Here is a 21,209-nt window from a genome sequence, read left to right as displayed (position 1 = left end):
CAGGAATTTTTTTTTTTTTTTACCTGTCATGAATAGTAAGATATTGCAGTATATTATGGTATTTTTATATCTTAATAAATAGTAGGATATTACAGTATATAATGGTATCTCATAGTAGGCTTACACAATCTTTAAAAACTAGACAAACAAGGAGAACTGAAGATATCGGCCAGCCGCCGTCCCAAGCGTCATAGAACATTTAGAGTTAAAGTGGGCGGGGCTTCTGAGTCAGACCTAACCAGCTTAACAAGTTTAAGTCAACCTGAAACCTAAGAGAAATATTCATTCTGTGAGTGACGGGAGCTGTAGCAGATGATCACACACTGACAATAGGTAGACAAGTCTATATAGGCCGATTAGGAAGGTCTGTGTGTCGTTACATAAAAATATTCCAAACCCGCAGAGAAGCGCAAGATTGGCGCAGGGGGTGGAGACATCCAAAAACTGACGTTTGGGCAGAGGGATCTACAATGGAACACTTATGGATCTAATGGAAGCTCTGTTCATTCTACAGCTACATACCTGCCAGCATATCCTAAATGTAGCCTAACCAGACAAATTTACTTTGAAGGTTTTAAGGAAGACGTCATGGATTTAAGAAGCTGCTCTCCGTAATAAAAAGTATTGAAGGGTAAGATTACTCGTTTTTCTTAATTATTAGTCCATAGTTGACAGTAAGCAGTAAGTTAAAATCACTTGGGCTAGCTACATGGTGTTTTGCCTAAGGATTGTGATAAGTGATAACACCATATGAGATCTTCTTCTTTTTTTTTTTTTTTTTTTTCTTTTTATAAACAAAATTGGAAAAGTAAAAAAAAAAAAAAAAAAAAAAAAAATTGCGTAATGATTACAAAGGTATGTACCTAAAAACATTATGAGGGACACCCCTAATGGAAGGTACTTGAGATAACTACTAATGGTACTATGTCTGAGGATTGCTAACAAAATAAAAATACTTCAAATGCTAAAAAAGGAAAATTTACTGAAGTTGAATTAATTTACATTGGGAAAAGCTGACATCATGATAACATCATTTGGGGAGGCACTACTACAAATGTTACTTGGGCTAGCCACTCTTGATGCTATGCGTAGGGACTGTGTTGGTTGACAAAACTATATAAAATGCTCAATTTTTGAAATACAAAATTTTAACGGTAAAAAAAAAAAAAAAAAATAGTGTAAAAAAAGAGTGAAGAAATTAGCCATATGATTGCAAGGGTTGATTAAATTGGAATACATTGAACCTCTTGGGGCGACATTAGAAAACCATTTTGATGGACACCCCCAGGGCAGGTACTTGGGCTAGCTACTCATAGTGCTATGCCTGAAGGTTGCTGTAGGTAATAAAATAAAAGTCTTTTTTTTTAAAAAGGGAATTTCAAAGCTTCAAAAATAAAGTTCAATGAAGGGGCAAATTAATTTATTTTAATTCACCCCTTCATTAAACTTTATTTTTGAAGCTTTGAAATTCCCTTTTAAAAAAAAAAAAATGGGTGAAGTAATTTAGATAGTGGAAAGCTGGCAGCATGTTAAAATGATTTTGGGGGTACTACTTGCTAGCAACTCAGGGTACAATGTCTAGGGACTGTGATGATTGACAAAATTATATGAAATGCTTATTATTCCAATGGATATTATGGTCTGCATTTCAATACTTTTTTTTTTTTTTTTCGTACCAGAAATCCCTATTTTTAAAATGCACAATTTTAATGGTAAAAAAAAAATAAAATAAAAAAATTAGCATAAAAAGAATGAAAAATTAGCCCAATGATTGCAAGGGTTGAGAAAATTGGAATACATTGAGCCTAGTTAGCATCATTATAAAATCATTTTGAAGGACACCATTATGGAAGGTACTTTAGCTAGTTACACATTGTACTATGTATGTGCGACAAAATCACAAATCATTAAAATTATTTAAAATAAATAAAATGGATTTTCAATAAATACATTTTATTAAAATAAATAAAAAAATAAATACTACATTTTAAAATGCTGGGCTTAACATTTAAAAAAAAAAAAACATTTAAAAAAAAAAACAGCTTAAAGGGGGTTATTTACGAAAAGCAAATCCACTTTGCACTACAAGTGCAAAGTGCACTTGAAATTGCACTTAAAGTGCACTTGGAATCTGAGGGGCAGATCTGAAATGAGGGGAAGCTCTGCTGATTTTATTATCCAATCATGTGCAAGCTAAAATGCTGTTTATGTTCCTTGCATGTCCCCCTCGGATCTACAGCGACTGCACCTCCAAGTGCACTTTCAGTGCAATTTCAAGTGCACTTTGCACTTGTAGTTTGCACTTATAGTGCAAAGTGGAGTTGCCTTTAGTAAATAACCCCCATAGTGTCTGTCCAGCTCAAACCTTTCTAGGGGAAGGCTAGAAGCCCTTTCAGCTTTTTTATTTCTGTCGGCGTCCCTGTTGCACATTTTTTTCTCTCACTTCCTGTCTGTTAAAGCTATTGTCATCATGACAGGTACGGATGCAAAAGATCTCCTAAAGAGCCCTGGATAGCAGTAAAAACCAGGCAGAGATTCTAATCCTTGCAGACTATTTTGAAAACCAACAAAAAGGTGTTTGGCTACAAATATACATTAATGGTCATAAGGACTGAAGAATTTTACATAAATAGATTTTATTATAAAGCTCACCAATGGTCAAAATCAAAATGGACATTTCAGGAGGCAAGGATGCTTGGTGATGGTGGCTGCCAAAGATAATGTGTATATAAATGTTACATGCTAGTAAATAGATATACGCTATACTAAAAAACATTTCAATGGCATGTGTGTATTTCCAAGCTGGTGTTCTGTAACAACAAGGTTTATTTATTTGAACTTTTTATTTATACAGTGGGGCAAAGATCTAAAAAGTGGATGCTTCTTCCTCTGAATATGTTCATCCCCAGGGCTGCCCAGCGTTCTTGGTTGCTAGGATGCTGTCAGCTATGTAACCAATAACACATCCCTGGCCATATTCAGCAGCCAGCTGGGAGTTTCCTGTCATTGACCATATATAGTCATTATCAAATTTGCATAATGATGTGAGGCAGCATCTCTTTGTCTTTTTGTTTACATTCAGCTGTCGACTGGGAAATCTCCCGGCCAGCAGTTCAATGAGGCCTGAGATGCATCATTGGTTGCTAAGAGGCTAGCAGCTGCTGGCCTCCTAGCAACCCACAGGCCATGAGCGGGAAGCTCTCATATTCATGACAGCTTCCCAGCATAGACATACCCCCACTCTAGAGTACTGTTGTCTCTCAGTACACCAACTTAGAGTTGCTCTTAAATACTACCAGTTTGCTTATCTGCGAACTGGTGGTAATTCTATTCAATTTGTCGCAACCCTAGCCAGCTCCTACCTTCTGCCTGCCTGGCACTAGAACATACAGGGGCACTTTATTGGGGACAGCAGATGTAAGGGGGCTCTGTAATAGAGAGATATAAGGTAAAGGGGTACTTTAATAGGGACACCTGCTGTAGGGGGGCACTCTGATAGGGGCACCTGTTGTAAGAAGGCACTCTGAAGGAGACACCTGATGTAAGGGGGCACTCTGATGGGGACACTTGGTGTAAGAGGGCACTCTGATGAGGGCACCTGATGTAAGGGGGGCACTCTGATGGGGACACCTGATGTGAGGGGGCACTCTGATGGGGATAAGTGATGTAAGGGGGCACTCTGATAAGCACATGTGATGTAAGGGGGCACTCTGATAGGGGCACCTGTTGTAAGAGGGCACTCTGATAGGGACACCTGATGTAAGGGGGCACTCTGATGAGGACATGTAATGTAAGGGGGCCCTGTGATGGGGACCTCTGTGTAAGAGGACACTCTGACAAGGGCGCATTATGTAAGGGGCACTCTAATGAGGACATGTGATGTAAGAGGACACTCTGATGGGGACACTTGATGTAAGAGGGCACTCTGATGGGGACACTTGATGTAAGAGGGCACTCTGATGGGGGTATGCTGATAGGGCACCTGATGTAAGGGAGCACTCTGATCAGGACATGAGATGTAAGGGGGCACTCTGATGGGGGCACCTGATGTAAGGGGGTGCTCTTATGGGGATACCTGACATATAAGGGCACTCTGGTGGGGACATCTGATGTAAGGAATACTCTGATGAGGACATGTGATGTAAGGGGGCACTCTGATGTAATGTGATGTAAGGGGGTACTTGATGTAGAAGGGCACTCCTATGGGGACAGCTGATGTAAGGTGGCACTGTGATGGGGATTCCTGATGTAAGCGGGCACTCTGGTGGGGACACCTGATATAAGGGGGCACTGTGATGGGGACACCTGATGTAAGGGGGCACTCTGGTGGGGACACCTGATATAAGGGGGCAGGGCCTTCTTTAATATGGTTTGGGCCCTGGGCACACTTTTTTTTTTTGGCCCTCCCCCCCCAATCAAATTTTGTTCTTCAATCCAACATCTCAAAAAACAGACACACACATAGAATTATCTAAAAAAAAAACTTTGCAGACCCCCTTCACAGCAGTCCCATGGAGTCCTCAGTTCCCTTTCATGTCACATCGCCCCATTGCATTGCAGACATTTTCACATAATAGTGCCCCTTTACACATCACAGCACCCCCATTACATTGCAGCACGCGGGCTTAATGGGCAGCTCTGCTTTGGGCCCCAAACAGTGACAGGGCCCTGGGCAGCTGCCCCGTTTGCACTGCGGTAAAGATGGCCCTGTAAGGGGGAACTGTGATGGGGACACCTGATGTCAGAGTGCATTGTGATGGGGACACCTGTGGTAAGGGCCCCCCCCTTTCTATAAAACAGAATATATGTATCTATCATATGCACCCCATAAAAAACATGAGATTCAGACCTCTACTCAATAAAAAATTATACTGTCCAGACCTTCTTGAATGTTAATTCAATACCCCCTGGGATAGGAGATTTCCTATGTACCCTGCTGTATGGATTCAATAAAAAAATGACCCTGTAATTCTGGTGTGCCTCCATCCATCATCTTGAAGCAAATCACTATTTTCTGTCTTGCTCTATAGAATTTGATCTTAGAATCTGGTTGCAATCAGCAGCAGCTCCCCTTTTATGCCTTGAGGTTTGTAGGTTGTACATATTTATCTATGGAATGTAAAATTCTTGGTATCGTGGAAAGTGTCAAACTCTATGTGGGAAGCTCAGCCATGCCGGTAGGACAGGAACTGCGGATGGGGTGTGGAGGTAGTACACAATAGGCGAAATCCCAGGGCGGAGTATTTAATTAAATGCGTTCTCGTCTGAAATTTGTATCTCTTTCATTACACCAACATTTTGATTAGTCACAGGCTGGAGAGGAAATATAATAAAGCACATTGGGGTTACACCAAGTCTACAGATCTTGTTTGACTTGTTGATTTCTCAAACTGGCTGACTCAGATACTGAAAATTATACTGTACGTTAATATCAACAATTACTGATCGCAGTCCCTGGGCCGTTCTCTGCCCATAGTGGAGCTGACAGATTTTCTGGGTTTTCCAGAATAGTCACAGGGTTGGGGGCTTGTGTAGGCCACAATGAGCATCACAACGCCAGATGTAACATGTATTATGGTAAAGCACGGTAATGTACTGTATATGGGTGTTGCCATGCATGAACACTTATTTTTACCCCATCCCAACATATACTATATTACCAAAAGTATTGGGACACCTGCCTTTACATGCACATGAACTTTAATGGCATTCCGGTCTTAGTCCGTAGGGTTCAATGTTGTGTTGGCCCACCCTTTGCAGCTATAACAGCTTCAACTCTTCTGGGAAGGCAGTCCACAAGGTTTAGGAGTGTGTCTAAGGTAATGTTTGACCATTCTTCCAGAAGCGCATTTGCGGGGTCAGGCACTGATGTGGATGGGAAGGTCTGGCTCGCAGCCTGCGCAATAGTTCATCCAAATGGTGTTCTATCAGGTTGAGGTCAGGACACTATATGGGCCAGTCAAGTTCCTCTACCTCAAACTCTCTCATCCATGTCTTTATGGACCTTGTTTGTACACTGGTGTGCAGTTATGTTGGAACAGGAAGGGGCCATCCCCAAACTGTTCCCACAAAGTTGGGAGCATGGAATTGTCCAAAATGTCTTGGTATGCTGACATCTTAAGATTTCCCTGAAACTAATGGGCCATGCCCAACCCCTGAAAAACAACCCCACCCCATAATCCCCCCTCCACCAAATAATTTGGACCAGTGCACAAAGCAAGGTCCATAAAGACATGGATGAGCGAGTTTGGGGTGGAGGAACTTGGCCTGCACCTCAACCTGATAGAGTACCTTTAGGACGAATTAGAGCGGAGACTGCAAGCCAGGCTGTCATGTACCTGGTGATGGAGCCCAGAATGCAGGGAGCGGCCTCTCGTATGCCTCTGGTAGAGGAGACAGGGACTCGGGAGTGCAGAGGGGCACAAGCGCCTGAGAGATGGCAGGTGTTGGGGCTGATCCGGACCTCTGAAGCAGCTGAAGAGAGACTGGCAGGAACACAGGAACAGCAGACTGCGAGGAGGTGCACTGAACTTGGCCGGAACACTGGAACAGCTGGCTGCAAGGAGGAGCTCTGGAGCTTGACAGGAACTCTGGAACGGCAGACAGGAGGTGTTCTGTAGTTCGGCAGGAATACTGGCGAGGTCCGACAGGCCGGGTCAACACTGGCGGGCAGAGCAGGTACCAGACGGAAGCAGGAGAGTAGTCGGGGGGCAGGCTGGGTCGGAAACAGGCGGGCAGCGAACAAACCAAAGGAAGAGGCAGGAGATTAGTCAGAAGAAGCCGGGGTCAGAGGCTGGCAGCAAACAGGAGTAGTCAGGAACAGGCTGGGTAGACAGGAATCAGGTAAGCAGATAGCAAATAAGAAGGGTCTCAAAAAACGCTGTAGACCGGACAGCAAGAAGTCATGATGACAGATTCCTTTAAATAGGCTTCTTGGCGCCAAGTGCTGTCACACTGCGCATCTGCGCGCACCCGCTCGCCTTATCGCACACCCGCGTGCGCCCGTTGACTCCTCTGACGGGGATTCTGCGCACAGGTCTTCCACAATCAGCTGGATTACCAGGACATTTTTAATGACACAGGCCTTCTCGTCCAGCATCAGTGCCTGACTTTACAAATGTGCTTCTGGAAGAATGGTCAAACATTCCCATAGACACACTCCTAAACCTTGTGGACAGCCTTCCCAGAAGAGTTGAAGCTGTTATAGCTGCAAAGGGTGCGCCAACTCAATATTGAAACCTACGGACTAGGACTGGGATGCCATTAAAGTTCATGTGCGTGTAAAGGCAGGCGTCCCAATACTTTTGGTGAAATAGTATATACACGTCTGTGCAATGTGTTTTAAAAAACAGAGCAAGACTTATTTTTTTGTGCATTGAGGTGCGTTCACAGCCAATTCAAAGTTTGTTGAAGTGCACAATGTTGTGGTGTGAATGGGCCCATGGAGATTTTTCCTGGTAACTGAAAATTTAAGTTTCCCCAATTTAACTTTTTTAAAACCCCATCTTGCCTAGTGGTGGATTATCCTCAATTCACATACTCACCCACATAGCATAGTCAGCGTTGTCCCGATGTGATCTACGCTTCCGCTACCACAGGCCAAGTCTCTCCCTGCCATCATCTATCATCTGGAGCCAGCTGTCCCCTCTAGGTTCAGGAAGCTGACACTCACACACGAGGAAGATGTCTTCTCACTTCTCGTTGAGTTGACAGGACAGGAAGTGAAGGGAAATCTCCCTAATCGGATTTAACTTTCCCCTACACTATTCAAAGTGAAAGAAAAAAAGTTTTAGCTTTTAACATTTATTTCGGGACTTGAGTCAGTTGTTTTGCAATTTAAAGGGCATAGTCAGCCCCAGGCTTCTTCGGCTTCATCATAACTTTAGTGATATTTTAGTTCAAGATGTAGCCTGGAGGGCATAGGCTGGGTTCATACTCGTGAAATGCCTTAGCGCATGCATGTTATTTTGATTGTTATTGTGTTACATAAAGGTATAAAGTATAAACAGAAAAATCAGTGCTACTACCCATACACCACATAGATAGCAGAGCTCCCAGGTGCTCGATCCACAGTCGCTGACTGAGTAGAGTAATGTAGAAAAAATGATCTGCACTCCGGTTGCTGCTCTAAAAATTTCTTCATTTTATTGAATGGTCACAGTGAATAAACGCAGATCAAGTCAGTTGACGCATTTCAGCCTATATGGCCTTAGTCATAAATGGGTTATGACTAAGGCCTTATAGGCTGAAACGCGTCAACTGACCTAATCTGCGTTTGTTCACTGTGGCTAGTCAATAAAATGAAGACATTTTTAGAGCAACAACCGGAGTGCTGATAATTTTTTCTACATTACATAAAGGTATGCCATTTATTTGAATAGGCTTCCTAACACTCCAAAACACACATACTATAACACAACCCACCACAATGCACAGCAATATTTTACTATGCATCGTGATGAGCTGTAATGCACATCCATTTGTAAGGTTTGTTGGGGTGCCATTAAGAGTAAATGGTAACATAGCACACCATTGTCTTGAAAACTCCAACAGTGAGTTCCCCCTGCAATAATTCCTGACTCCTCCTGGGAGTTTTGGGTACCCTCCCAACTTTGTGTGTGCCAGCCCCTCCTGTTACAGGGATGGTGAAAAACCCTCATAATGGGCACAGCAGGTGTGTAGACCCATGAACCTATGGGTGCAAAGATCTCACCAATAGAGTTCTCAAGCAAGAAAAGCTTTACTTTAACCCTACCAAAATCTGAAACCTTAGTTTTGGGTGGACTTGACATACTTCTTTGCAATACTTACTATTTAGCATTTGCTTTAGTAGGTTATATAGTGATCTGCAGACTTTATTCTGTATGACAGCCACATTGGATATTTTACAAATATTAGAGGGACAAAAAAATTGCCATCAGGGTCCCCATCAGAGTCTTGCCTTACATCAGAGTCCCCCCTTAAATCAAGTTACTAATCAGAGTTCTTTCTTATATCAGGGTCCCCTTTACAATCCTTCTTTATAGCAGAATCCTGACCTTAATCCTCAATCTGTGCACATTAAGGACATGCCACCGATCTATATCAGGGTCCCCATGAGAATCCCCGCTTATATCAATGTCCCCGCGAGAATCCCCGCTAATATCAATGTCCCCATCAGAGTTAGGGTTGCCACCTCGCTCCTTTAAACTTGAACACATATAAATTACACAGGTTCTGAGGCTAATTTAATGCAGATAAGCCACCAATTGAGTTTAATTACCACCTTAATCAGCCACAGAACCAATCAAGTAATCAATATGTGGTCGGGTTTAAAGGGATAAGGGGGCAACTCTAATCTGAGCCTTCCCTTACATTAGCGACCCCATCAGAGTCCCCCTTAACATCAGGGTCTCCATCAGAGAGAGACCTTACCAGAGTGCTCCTTTACATCATATGTATACAAAAGATACGCTGCGCTAAGGTGAAAATATCAATCTGGAGTCTTCATCAAATCCCCCTGATGAAGACACGTGACCTTGTGTCGAACACGCGTAGGGGAAGGGCCAGGACGGAGCACGGAGCCTTTCACTCCACTGAGATGCGATGCACAGCTTATCCCTCCTGACAGGCAAACTTTGAGCCAAACTTTGGAGACTGTTATCAGATTGGTGCACTCACGCACCTTGCAAATGTGAGTACCCTAATGTAGGGAGCTTTTATTCCAATAAATATTTATAAACGATATCACACTATCCAGTTTTTCTTTTCCTTTATTCCTAACTGTGGAGTTGCTGCTGAAAACTGTGTATCTGGATTCCATCACTGAGCCATGGGATGGTTCATAAGCGTGTTTAGACTCAGTCTCACAGCTGAGTCGCACGCTCTGAGGTGAGCGGCTGTCCCCGGGGGGGTCACTGGATGGCACTTGAGCATAGAATTCTGAGCACTAAGCACTAAGATTAATGCACGCACGTTGGATTTTTTATGAACTGTTTTTATGGACTTTATGTGCATTTCTTTCATATATTGGACTTTAATAATCACATATCAAATCTTGGATTTGATATTCACACTCATTGTGTGGCACTTGGCACTTTTGTTGTATTTTGCGCTTATCACTGTGATATATATATATATATATATATATATATATATTTTTTTTTTTTTTTCCCACGGTAAATTTCAGACTATATAAATGATTTTTTCATCCAATATATATATACAGGTAGTAGTTCAGTAATCACTACTCTCATTCTAATGGTATACATCTAGTATATTATTTACACATTGCACTTTAAAATCACTTGTTTTATATATATATATATCCTTTGTGCCTTGCTATGGCTGGATAAGCCACTTATGTGGTATTTTCAGTATACCTCATATGCATTAATAATCTCCAGATTGATATTTTCACCTTAGCGCAGCGTATCTTTTGTATACATTGTATTGCACCGCATATGAAACATGTTCTGCGTGGGCAGCTAGGTGATTTCCACATTTGAGGCAATATACCTTTGTGGCTCGCAAAATCCCCTTTTATCTATATGCTCCTTTACATCAGGTTCCCCATCAGAGTCCCCCTTACATCAGGGTCCCCATCAGAGTCCCCCTTACATCAGGTTCCCCATCAGAGTCCCCCTTACATCAGGTTCCCCATCAGAGTCCCCCTTACATCAGGTTCCCCATCAGAGTCCCCCTTACATCAGAGTCCCCCTTACATCAGGTTCCCCATCAGAGTCCCCCTTACATCAGAGTCCCCCTTACATCAGGTTCCCCATCAGAGTCCCCCTTACATCAGGGTCCCCATCAGAGTCCCCCTTACATCAGGTTCCCCATCAGAGTCCCCCTTACATCAGGGTCCCCATCAGAGTCCCCCTTACATCAGGTTCCCCATCAGAGTTCCCCCTTACATCAGGTTCGCCATCAGAGTCCCCCTTACATCAGGGTCCCCATCAGAGTTCCCCCTTTAAATCAGGAACCCCATCAGAGTCCTTCTTTATATCAGGGTCCCCATCAGAGTTCCCTCTTTAGATCAGGGACCCCTTTAGAGTCCTCTCTTACATCAGGGAACTCATCAGAGTCCCCCCTTACACCAGGGTCCCCATGAGAATCCCCGCTTACATCAATGTCCTCATCAGAGTCTTCCCTTACATAAGGAACCCCATCAGAGTCCCCCCTTAACATCAGGGTCTCCATCAGAGAGAGACCTCACCAGAGTGCTCCTTTACATCAGGGTCCCCATCAGAATCCCCTCAATCAGCACATTAAGGACATGCCACTGACCCTATTTGTGGGCGGAATAAAATCTTGTAGAGGGCTGGATGTGGATCGCAGGCTTTCGTTTGGAGATTTCTGTTCTAGAATGTGGTCAGCTACAGTATGTCATAGATCACAAGTCCATATATTATTTCTTCTATTTGAATATCTACAGAACGACAATCAAATTATTCAATGATAAGAGCATCTCTGGCTGTCTGTGTCTGTATCAGCTCCCTCCAAGACTGACTCTTCTGCTGAACGTTACCAAGTTCTTTCAGATATTCAGATCATAAATGTACAATCTGGGTAGGTACATGTCAGATTTCATTCCTCAAGCCCTGATGAAGGGGGCAATGTCTGGCCCCCTGAAACGCATTGCACCTAATACTTTGGTACTTATTTACTTAATACTTTGATCTTTAGATTCAAATACTACCTTCACATCCCGAGGTTTCTGTGATATTTCCTCAGCACACAGAAGCAGCCCATTTATCACCCAGATTCCCCCGTTGGGACACTGTCAGTATAGTTTTGAAAAAATGAATCTCAAGTACTAAAGTACTACCAACCAAAGTCCCAGCACCGTCCATTTACTACTCCTCTCCTTTTGTCCTCCATAGCTGCCAGAACTAGCCTGGCTTGGGCGGGTGGAGTAACAGAAATCAAAAGTGGAACCTATTATTGAAACTCCACTTAGCATAAATCAATAGGCAGATGTCAGCTCTACCAAATGAAAGGACATGGGTGCTGTGAGTAAACTCTGCTGCTCTTGAGCTCTCCTCCCATGACCTAAAGCCTAGGTAAAGATCACATGGTTATTAAATACAAGGAGCACTTTGATGTTTCACACAAGTTACCGACCGTGTACTGCAGGTTTACTGCTACAGTGCAGGCTGCGCAGAATCACACACACACACACACACACACATTATATATATATATATATATATATATATATATATATATATATATATATATATATATATATATATATATAGCATCTCACAAAGGTGAGTACACCCCTCACATTTTGTAAATATTTTATTCTATCTTTTCATGTGACAACACTGAAGAAATGACACTTTGCTAAAATGTAAAGTATTGAGTGTACAGTTTGTATAAAAGTGTAAATTTGCTGTCCCCTCAAAATAACTCAACACACAGCCATTAATGTCTAAACCGCTGGCAACAAAAGTGAGTACACCCCTAAGGGAAAATGTTCAAATTTGGCCCAATTAGCCATTTTCCCTCCCCGGTGTCATGTGACTCGTTAGTGTTACAAGGTCTCAGGTGTGAATGTGTTAAATTTGGTGTTATCGCTCTCACTCTCTCATACTGGTCACTGGAAGTTCAACATGGCACCTCATGGCAAAGAACTCTCTGAGGATCTGAAAAAAATTATGGTTGCTCTACATAAAGATGGCCTAGGCTATAAGAAGATTGCCAAGACCCTGAAACTGAGCTGCAGCACGGTGGCCAAGACCATACAGCAGTTTAACAGGACAGGTTCCACTCAGAACAGGCCTCGCCATGGTCGACCAAAGAAGTTGAGTGCTCAGCGTCATATCCAGAGGTTGTCTTTGGGAAATAGACGTATGAGTGCTGCCAGCATTGCTGCAGAGGTTGAAGGGGTGGGGGGGTCAGCCTGTCAGTGCTCAGACCATACACCGCACACTGCATCAAATTGGTCTGCATGGCTGTCGTCCCAGAAGGAAGCCTCTTCTAAAGATGATGCACAAAAAAGCCCACAAACAGTTTGCTGAAGACAAGCAGACTAAAAACATGGATTACTTGAACCATGTCCTGTGGTCTGATGAGACCAAGATAAACTTATTTGGTTCAGATGGTGTCATGCGTTTGTGGCGGCAACCAGGTGAGGAGTACAAAGACAAGTGTGTCTTGCCTACAGTCAAGCATGGTGGTGGGAGTGTCATGGTCTGGGGCTGCATGAGTGCTGCCGGCACTGGGGAGTGAACTGCGATCGCGGCCGCCAGCCACACGCATCGAGCCCCCCGCCGTGCAGCCGGCGCGCGTGCCCTCTGGTGGCTCTAAAAGGGAAGAGCGAACCCATACGGGGTTTCGCACAGGAGAGCCATTGTGCGGCAGTATATCTGCGTGAGCCGGTCGGGAAGCGGTTAAATTAATGCACAAAAGGATGTGCATAGTGCTGCAGTGGTGTTCAGATAGAATGGTGCACTGGCTGCCAGCACAGCTGCTATACAGGGCACAACCTTGCCGAAAATGTTAGAGGTGTGTTTTTTCATGCAATAAAGTGGGCTGCCTTAATGCACGACGATATGTTATGTTAACACAAGCCATGCCAGGACCAGGTCCTTCAGCACCCAAGGCAAAAAAGGCCAAAGTGCGCCCCCTTCCCAATGAGCTGTGAATTACTTCCCAGAGGACAAGGGGGCACGCTTTACATCTGGAGGAAAAGAGATACAGAAAGGTTTCTTCACAGTAAGAGCTGTGAATATGTAGAATAGACTCCCTCAAGAGCTGGTTTTGGCCAACTCAGTAGATTTTTTAAAAAAAGACCTGGATTCTTTCCTAGATACACATAATATAACTGGATACTAATATTTATAGGTAAAGTTTATTCAGGGAATATCTAATTGCCTTTTGGGGAATCAGGAAGGATTTTTTTTTCTCCCACTGGAGCAAATTGGATCATACTTTATTAAGGTTTTTTTTTTCTCTTCCTCTGGATGAACTGTGGGTATAGGATTGTGAATATTGAGGTTTTCTATTTGTGTGTATGTTTTTTCCCTGTGGGTTGAACTGGATGGACTAGTGTCTTTTTTCAACCAGACTAACTATGTAACACCATAGGGTGCTAGTCCTGCCCTTTTTGCACCCCTTCCTGCTGAAGCACCCATCTTCTGTCCACCCCTTAAGCCTCGTACACATGATCGGATTTTCATCCGGGAATTGTGTGATGACAGATTGTTTGCCTAAAATCCGACCGTTAGTACACTCCATCAGACAATTGTTGGCCAACTTTCCGCCAACAAATGTTGGGTGGCAGGCTAGTAAATTTTCGGCGGACAACAATCTGTTGTCAGATTTTCCGTCACACAAAAGACCAAAGTACAAACACGCATGATCAGAATCAATACTCACCAAACAAGACATTGGCAGAAGGTGCCAAAAGGGTGGCGCTCAAGAGCTGAAATTCCTCGTAGTATGTCACTATGTTCCTGTTTGTTGGCCAGCAATTGTGTACCGTTTGTATGCAAGACAAGTTCCCGGCACACGCCCTTCGGACAAAAGTCTGGCGCTTTGTCTGCGGAAAATCCGATCGTGTGTACGAGGCTTAGTGGTCTAAGTATAAAAAAATTTGCTGCATGGGTGTCTTAAGCATTCGCAGAGACGCAACGAAATATCACCTTAGGCCGGCCATACATGGTTCGAATCTTGGACAGTTCAGCAGGAACCGGCCAAGATTCAAACCATTAATGGGCAGACTGAATGTACCAAGTTGATCGATCAATCAAGTTGGGTACAACCAGCCTGCCTGATTCTCAGGCAGTGTTGACTGGGGAATCGGCAATTATCTTCTCCAAGCGGGAATGGCTTCCTCCTCACATCAGAAGAAGACAATTGCTGATTCCCCAGTTGACACTGCCTGAGAATCAGGCAGGCTGGTTGTACCCAAGTTGATTGATCGATCAACTTGGTAAATATACAGCATTGAATGCCCATGGGGGCCATTGTTTATAATAAGTGTTCCTATATGAGAAATGTTTGGGATCATTGGGGAAAGAAGGAACTAATGTTTATTTTAAAAATCTTTAAAAAAAATGTTTTTCTTCCCTTTTTTGGATTATTAATTGATATACCGGATTTTGAAATTGTATTATTATACTTTGGGTTCAGTGTTTATGATGTCTTGTAGTGTTTTGCTTTGTTTGTTTGTTAAGAAATGTAATAAAAAGATTAAAAAAAAAAAAAGAAAAAAAGAAAACTTGGTACATTTAGTTTGTCCAATAATGGTTCAAATCTTGGCCAGTTCCTGCTGAACTGGCCGAGATTTGAACCATGTATGGCCGGCCTAAGCAGTTATTTCGTTGTGTCTCTGCGAATGCTGAAGATATACGTGCAGCAAATTTTTGTTATACTAATGCCGCATACACACGATCGGATTTTCCGACGGGAAATGTTCGATGGGAGCCTGTTGTCAGAAATTCCGACCGTGTGTGGGCTCCATCGGACATTTTCTGTCGGAATTTCCGACAGACAAAATTTGAGATCTGGATCTCAAATTTTCCGACAACAAAATCCGTTGTCGGAAATTCCGATCGTGTGTACACAATTCCGACGCACAAAATTCCACGCATGCTCGGAATCAAGCAGAAGAGCCGCACTGGCTATCGAACTTAATTTTTCTGGGCCCGCCGTACGTGTCGTACTCCACCGCGTTCTTGACGTTCGGAATTTCCGACAAGATTTGTATGACCGCGTGTATGCAAGACAAGTTTGAGCCAACATCCGTCGGTAAAAAAAACATGGATTTTGTTGTCGGAATGTCCAATCGTGTGTACGGGGCATTAGACCACTAAGTTTGGTGTTCAGGGCCAGACTAAGGGGTGCAGCAAAGAAATTTGCACCGTGTATGGCCTGCCTTATTGTCTGTATTATGATTATCTCCTTTGATCGCCAGCTCCACCTATTGGCCATAATGTGGTATTTTTCCAAAAGAGGACATAAAAAAAAAAAAAAAAAAAAGCTTTATGACCACTAGATGGAGCTGATAAACATGGGAGATAATCATATTATAAGCGATAAGGTGATGATTACGCCTGTGTGAATGCAGAAGACGTCTGCTCAGCAAATTGTTTTTACACATAAAAAATCCTATAGTTTCCTTATGGAAGCCTCGAGGGGACCAACAGAGCTAAAGTCAATGTATTCATACAGGTGTACATATCAGATCTAGGTGTGGAGGTAAAAGCTTCAAAACAATTTGACACCAAAGGAGGGGCCCTTGGGAGCCCCACGCTGTATTCGAGTGATGCAAAAAAAAAAAGTTAAAAGCTAAAAATGTCTTGTTTTTGAAATGAGTTTATTGGTTTTATGATAGTAAAGTTTTAGAGCGTGCTTCACTAATATTTCGTAATTTGCCAGCGCAAAGTCTCAGCAATTTGTTTGCTAAGCCCCTCCCCTTTTCCCAAGCTGCACGAACAATACCTTATATACATAGGAAGAGGATGTATGAATGTTGACTCCTGTGCACAGAAAGGAGTAATGACAACCCAGACCTGTTCCTGTTTGTGTATGTGTGTGTACGTTTTATCAGCAGTCACCTTCTTCAAGGTCAGTGTCACTGCCAGAGTCACCGCGTGGAATGCAGCCTGCAAACACCTTATCTCTGTGTGGCTCCTGGCACTTATTACTTACCTTGTTAAAATGAAATAATCATATCTAAAAAGGTAAAAAAAACAAACAAAAAAAAAACATCTGCGATAATTTATTATTAACGCTTAACCTTCTGCTGCTTCTCCGCTGTAGCGTAGGAACAGGAATTCTCAGACACCTTGTTATAGGTTTATGCTTGAATGATTTCTTTGTAATGTATGTGTTGATAAGTAAATTAATCTGTATGGAGACACCAGAGGATTTGCACACAGGTTCAGGCAGTATAGTGCCGCTGGTGCTGTCTGTCTGTAGATCTATAGCTAGAAAGGTACATAAACGCACAGTCAGTGGCGATTTATAGTTTGATTGTGAGAAATAACATCTCGATTAGTTTTTTTTAATTTTTTTATTTTTGTAGCTCAGAATAAAAACAGCCAACACTGTTTTGGGGGACACTGTTTTGTCTACATGATGCTGCTTGTGTGAGATAAGACGTGTATACAACAAAATAGGGCTTAAGTGGGGATATTCATTTTTCATGTTTAAGGGTTAGGTTAAGTATTAGTCAAGTCTGTCTTTTATACACCCTCTAAGGGGGTGTCATCAAACAGGTTGGGCTTCCAGTATTACAAAAGAGGAACACAAGGGGGCACCAGCTAAGTGTAGCATCAATGGGTTTATTACGATTAAAAAGCCAAATGCAAAATCAAAGAGCTTATCTGCAGCCATGCCACATTGGATGGAAGTTATCCACCAGAAGAGCCACTTGTGACAGCAAACCGCATGTAGTCAGCAAGTAAACCAAGTCTAATGTTCCAGGAGGTGAGGAGAGCGACTGTGAGACACAAGGTAGGATGTGATGTCACACCTGGAGCGGGCTGGTTGTTATGGTGATGTGTTTCGGAACTCTTATAGGTTCTTTTCTCAAACCATCAATAGTTTGAGACTTCGGAACTCCTATTGGTTTCTTTCTCAAACCATCAATGGTTTGAGACTTTGGAACTCCTATTGGTTTCTTTCTCAAACCATCAATGGTTTGAGAAAGAAACCATTAGGAGTTCCGAAACGCGTTACCATATCAACCTGCCCGCCCCATAGGTGTCATCACATCCTGCCTTGTGTCCCACAGTGGCTCTCCTCACCGCCTGGAATATTGGACTTGGTTTCCTCACTGACTACACGCTGTTGGCTGTCATAAGCGGCTCTTCTGGTGGACGGCTTCCATCCAATGTAGCGTTTCTGGTTCCTTTCTCAAACCATCAATGGTTTTATACTTTGGAACTCCTATTGGATTCTTTCTCAAACCATCAATGGTTTGAAAAAGGAACCAATAGGAGTTCTGAAACATGTCACCATAGCAACCAGCCCGCCCCAGGTGGTGACATCACATCCTGCCTTGTGTCCCACAGTGGCTCTCCTCACCTCCTGGAACATTAGACTTGGTTTCCTCACTGACTACACGCTGTTTGATATCACAAGCGGCTCTTCTGATGGATAGCTTCCATCCAATGTGGCATGGCTGCAGATAAGCAGTTTGATTTTATATTTTTGTGAGTTCGCATTTGGCTTTTTAATCGTAATAAACCCATTGGTGCTGCACTTAGCTGGCGCCCCCTTGTGTTCCTCTCTTGTAATTGCAGAGATTCGTTCCTGTCTCAGGTGGAGCTGCCTACTGAAGTACAACACCCTTCCTGTGGGATTTTATGAACTCCTAATGAACATTTTATGAACTATCTTTGCTACACAAACATATCTTTACATTTATCTAGGGGGGTAGAGGCTAACTCATGTGGATGTTGCATTAGCATTTGTTTGCACCATAATTTCAATTGTTGTTTGGGCTCACACTATTCCAGGAATGACGGCCACACATCATTACGTAAGCGCCGCTCACTCCCGAAAGAGTGCCCACCTCTCTTTGCTGCCGGAGGAAAAAGAAGTCCTGGTAATGTGATTGGACTGGCTTGAAGACCATAGGAAAAAGATATCTATTGTTTTGTTTTTGTTTTTTAAGTGGGGCGGGGGGACTTGGGAGGGTGGGCGGAGACAGGTTGTCCAAAACCTTGAGATCCGCTTTCATTTTCCTAACAGGAGACCAAGGAAGACAATGCACCCCAACTAATTGGCAACTCCATGTAAATCCAGGCCCAGCTTCGCTTTAAACCATTTAGAAGATTTAAGATCTGCATTTCTAGTTTTGGATACTGTGGCTAGGTCTTTATTACCGTCTGTGGCTCCGTCAGAGAGATTACTCCCTTTCCATTTTCCTACACTGTAAATCTCCTGCCACCAGGACAGGAAGTGAGGGGAAATCTCCTAACAGAGACACAGACAACATTAAAAACCAATAACAGGCATCTGCTGAAAAATATTAGCCTGTACAAACAGCTTTGATTTTCAGTATAAAGTCCACAAACATCTTTCCCATCCTTCAGGCCCTGATGAAGGAGGCAAGGTCCCTGAAATGTGTTGGCTTTGTGTGCATTTTCTATTTGATTTTATGTTGGAATATATTTGTATCTGGAAAGTAATATCACAGGGTGTGGCACTTCAGCAATACATTTGCTTTACCCAATCACAACCCAAGATGACCGTGGGACTAGGACGCCATACACCCAAACGACCTATACCCTATTTGATGGTATTACTCACTGAATTCTCTAGGCCTTTTCTCCCTATGTCCCCCTAAGGCTGCATTCACACCTGGGGGTTTTTAATCGCGGACAGAGTTACCGCAAAAAAAAACTTAAACGCGTGGAATAAAGACATTGCTAAAATTAAAAAAAAATTCTCCAGGACTAAGGCTGCATTCACACCTGGACATTTTGAATCGTGGGCAGATTTGCCACAATTCTGCCCGCGATTTTAAAATGCCCAGGTGTGAATGACAAATCGTACAACGCACATTTAAGATGCCATTCATTTGAATGGCAACTAAAATCACGGTGAAGTTCTGCGGCAAATGTCTTTTGCAATAAATCGCGCTGCAATTGCGGCCAACCGTGTCACGTGAAGCTTGTCACCCAAAAAAAAAGTTCAGGAGCTTCTTTTAGGCGACATACTTCACGCGATGTGGCTTGCCGCGATTGCAGCTCGATTTACCGAGGTGATACCGCTTTGTGTTTCTAGGTGCTATTTGAATAAATGGCATCTGAAATGTGCGTTGTGCGATTTGTCATTCACACCTGAGCATTTTGAAATTGTCGGCAGAAATGCGTAAAATCTGTCCACGATTCAAAAACGCCTTAGGCTGCATTCACACCTGAGCGTAGCGTCTTTGAGCGCTTGATCCGGCGTTTTGTTGCGCGTTTCTTTAGGCATATTTGCGCGTTTCCATGCAGCGTTGTCCGGCTTTTTTGAGCTTTGGCATTTTTTTTATTAGCCAATAGGAAAAATGATCATCTGTTTCATCATTTGTTGCTATGTTGTTAGATTTTGTCATCTGCTTCCTGCTCCAAAAACGCCCAAATCTGCCCGATTCGTGACAAAAAAGGGTCCAGAACTTGTTTGAGCTTCAGGCGTAGGGCTTCAGGCAACATGGAGTGGAGATGTGAACCATCTCCATAGAGAATAATGGATTTTTTCCCCTCAAAGTTTTGTAGCTTGAGGCTTCAAGCTACAAAACGCTCAGGTGTGAATGGGCTCTTAGTCCTGGAAAGTTTTTTTTAGTTTTGGCAATGTCTTGATTCAATGCGTTTAGGTTTTGCAGTTTGCCCAGAAGCAGGGGTGTCCAAACTTTTTTCAAAGAGGGCCAGATTTGATGAACATGCGGGAGGGCCGACCATTTTGCCTGACATTCTTTGAACCATTAAAATTAAATGCAAATTAACTAATACACTGCCCAACAAGAATTCTCTTGCTTTTGTAGCTGTGTGTGGTGAAGAGTCTAAGGACGAGCTTGGGCGTGTTGTTTGGATATACCGCATTTATCGGCGTATAACACGCACCTTCACTTTAAGAGGGAAGTTTCAGGACAAAAAGCCAAATTTTAAACACTTACGGACCGCCCCGCGTCGTTATACGTCGCTACGTTGAAGAGGGATATCGTTGTTATGGCAGCAGCTAGCTCCCGCCGCGCTCCGGTGACCTCCGCCGCTTACCGGAGCCGTCGGTAGCGGCGAAGGCGATTGGGTTCTTCTCCCTATTAGGTATCGAGACGAGCGAAGGGAAGATGGACATTTTTTTTTTTTTTCAAATGACATTTCATTTTATTCTTATTTTTTTATTGCATTTTAGTGTAAATATTAGATCTGAGGTCTTTTTTGACTCCAGATCTCATATTTATGAGGTCCTGTCATGCTTTTTTTCTATTACAAGGGGTGTTTACATTGTAATAGGAATAAAAGTGACACAATTTTTTTTCTTAAAGAACAATGTAAAAACAAAAAAATAAAAGGTAAAATAAATAAGAAAAAAAAAATGCTTTTAAACGCGCCCCATCCCACCGAGCTTGTGTGCAGAAGCGAACGCATACGTGAGTAGCGCCCGCATATGAAAACGGTGTTCAAACTACACATGTGAGGTTTCGGCGCGATCTTTAGAGCAAGAGCAATAATTCTAGCACTAGACCTCCTCTGTAACTCAAAACATGCAACCTGTAGAATTTT

The 21,209-nt window shown here is 42.9% G+C and overlaps 1 protein-coding gene across 2 annotated transcripts in view; it reads left to right on the top strand.

Moving 5' to 3' along the window:
- Nucleotides 1-236: 236 nt before the first annotated feature.
- EPN3 (epsin 3) overlaps nt 237-21,209 on the top strand; it is a 70,715-nt gene continuing 49,742 nt past the window's right edge. For both annotated transcript variants that reach the window (XM_073606665.1, XM_073606664.1), the window contains exon 1: nt 237-631. The gene's annotated coding sequence lies outside the window, so the exon portion shown is untranslated. The remainder of the gene's footprint in view (nt 632-21,209) is intronic.

The sequence above is a fragment of the Aquarana catesbeiana genome, linkage group LG12 (assembly GCF_042186555.1).
Source record: "Aquarana catesbeiana isolate 2022-GZ linkage group LG12, ASM4218655v1, whole genome shotgun sequence".
NCBI lineage: Eukaryota > Metazoa > Chordata > Amphibia > Anura > Ranidae > Aquarana > Aquarana catesbeiana.
Note: the sequence above shows the minus strand (reverse complement) of the source record. Positions and strands in the feature narration are given on the sequence as shown.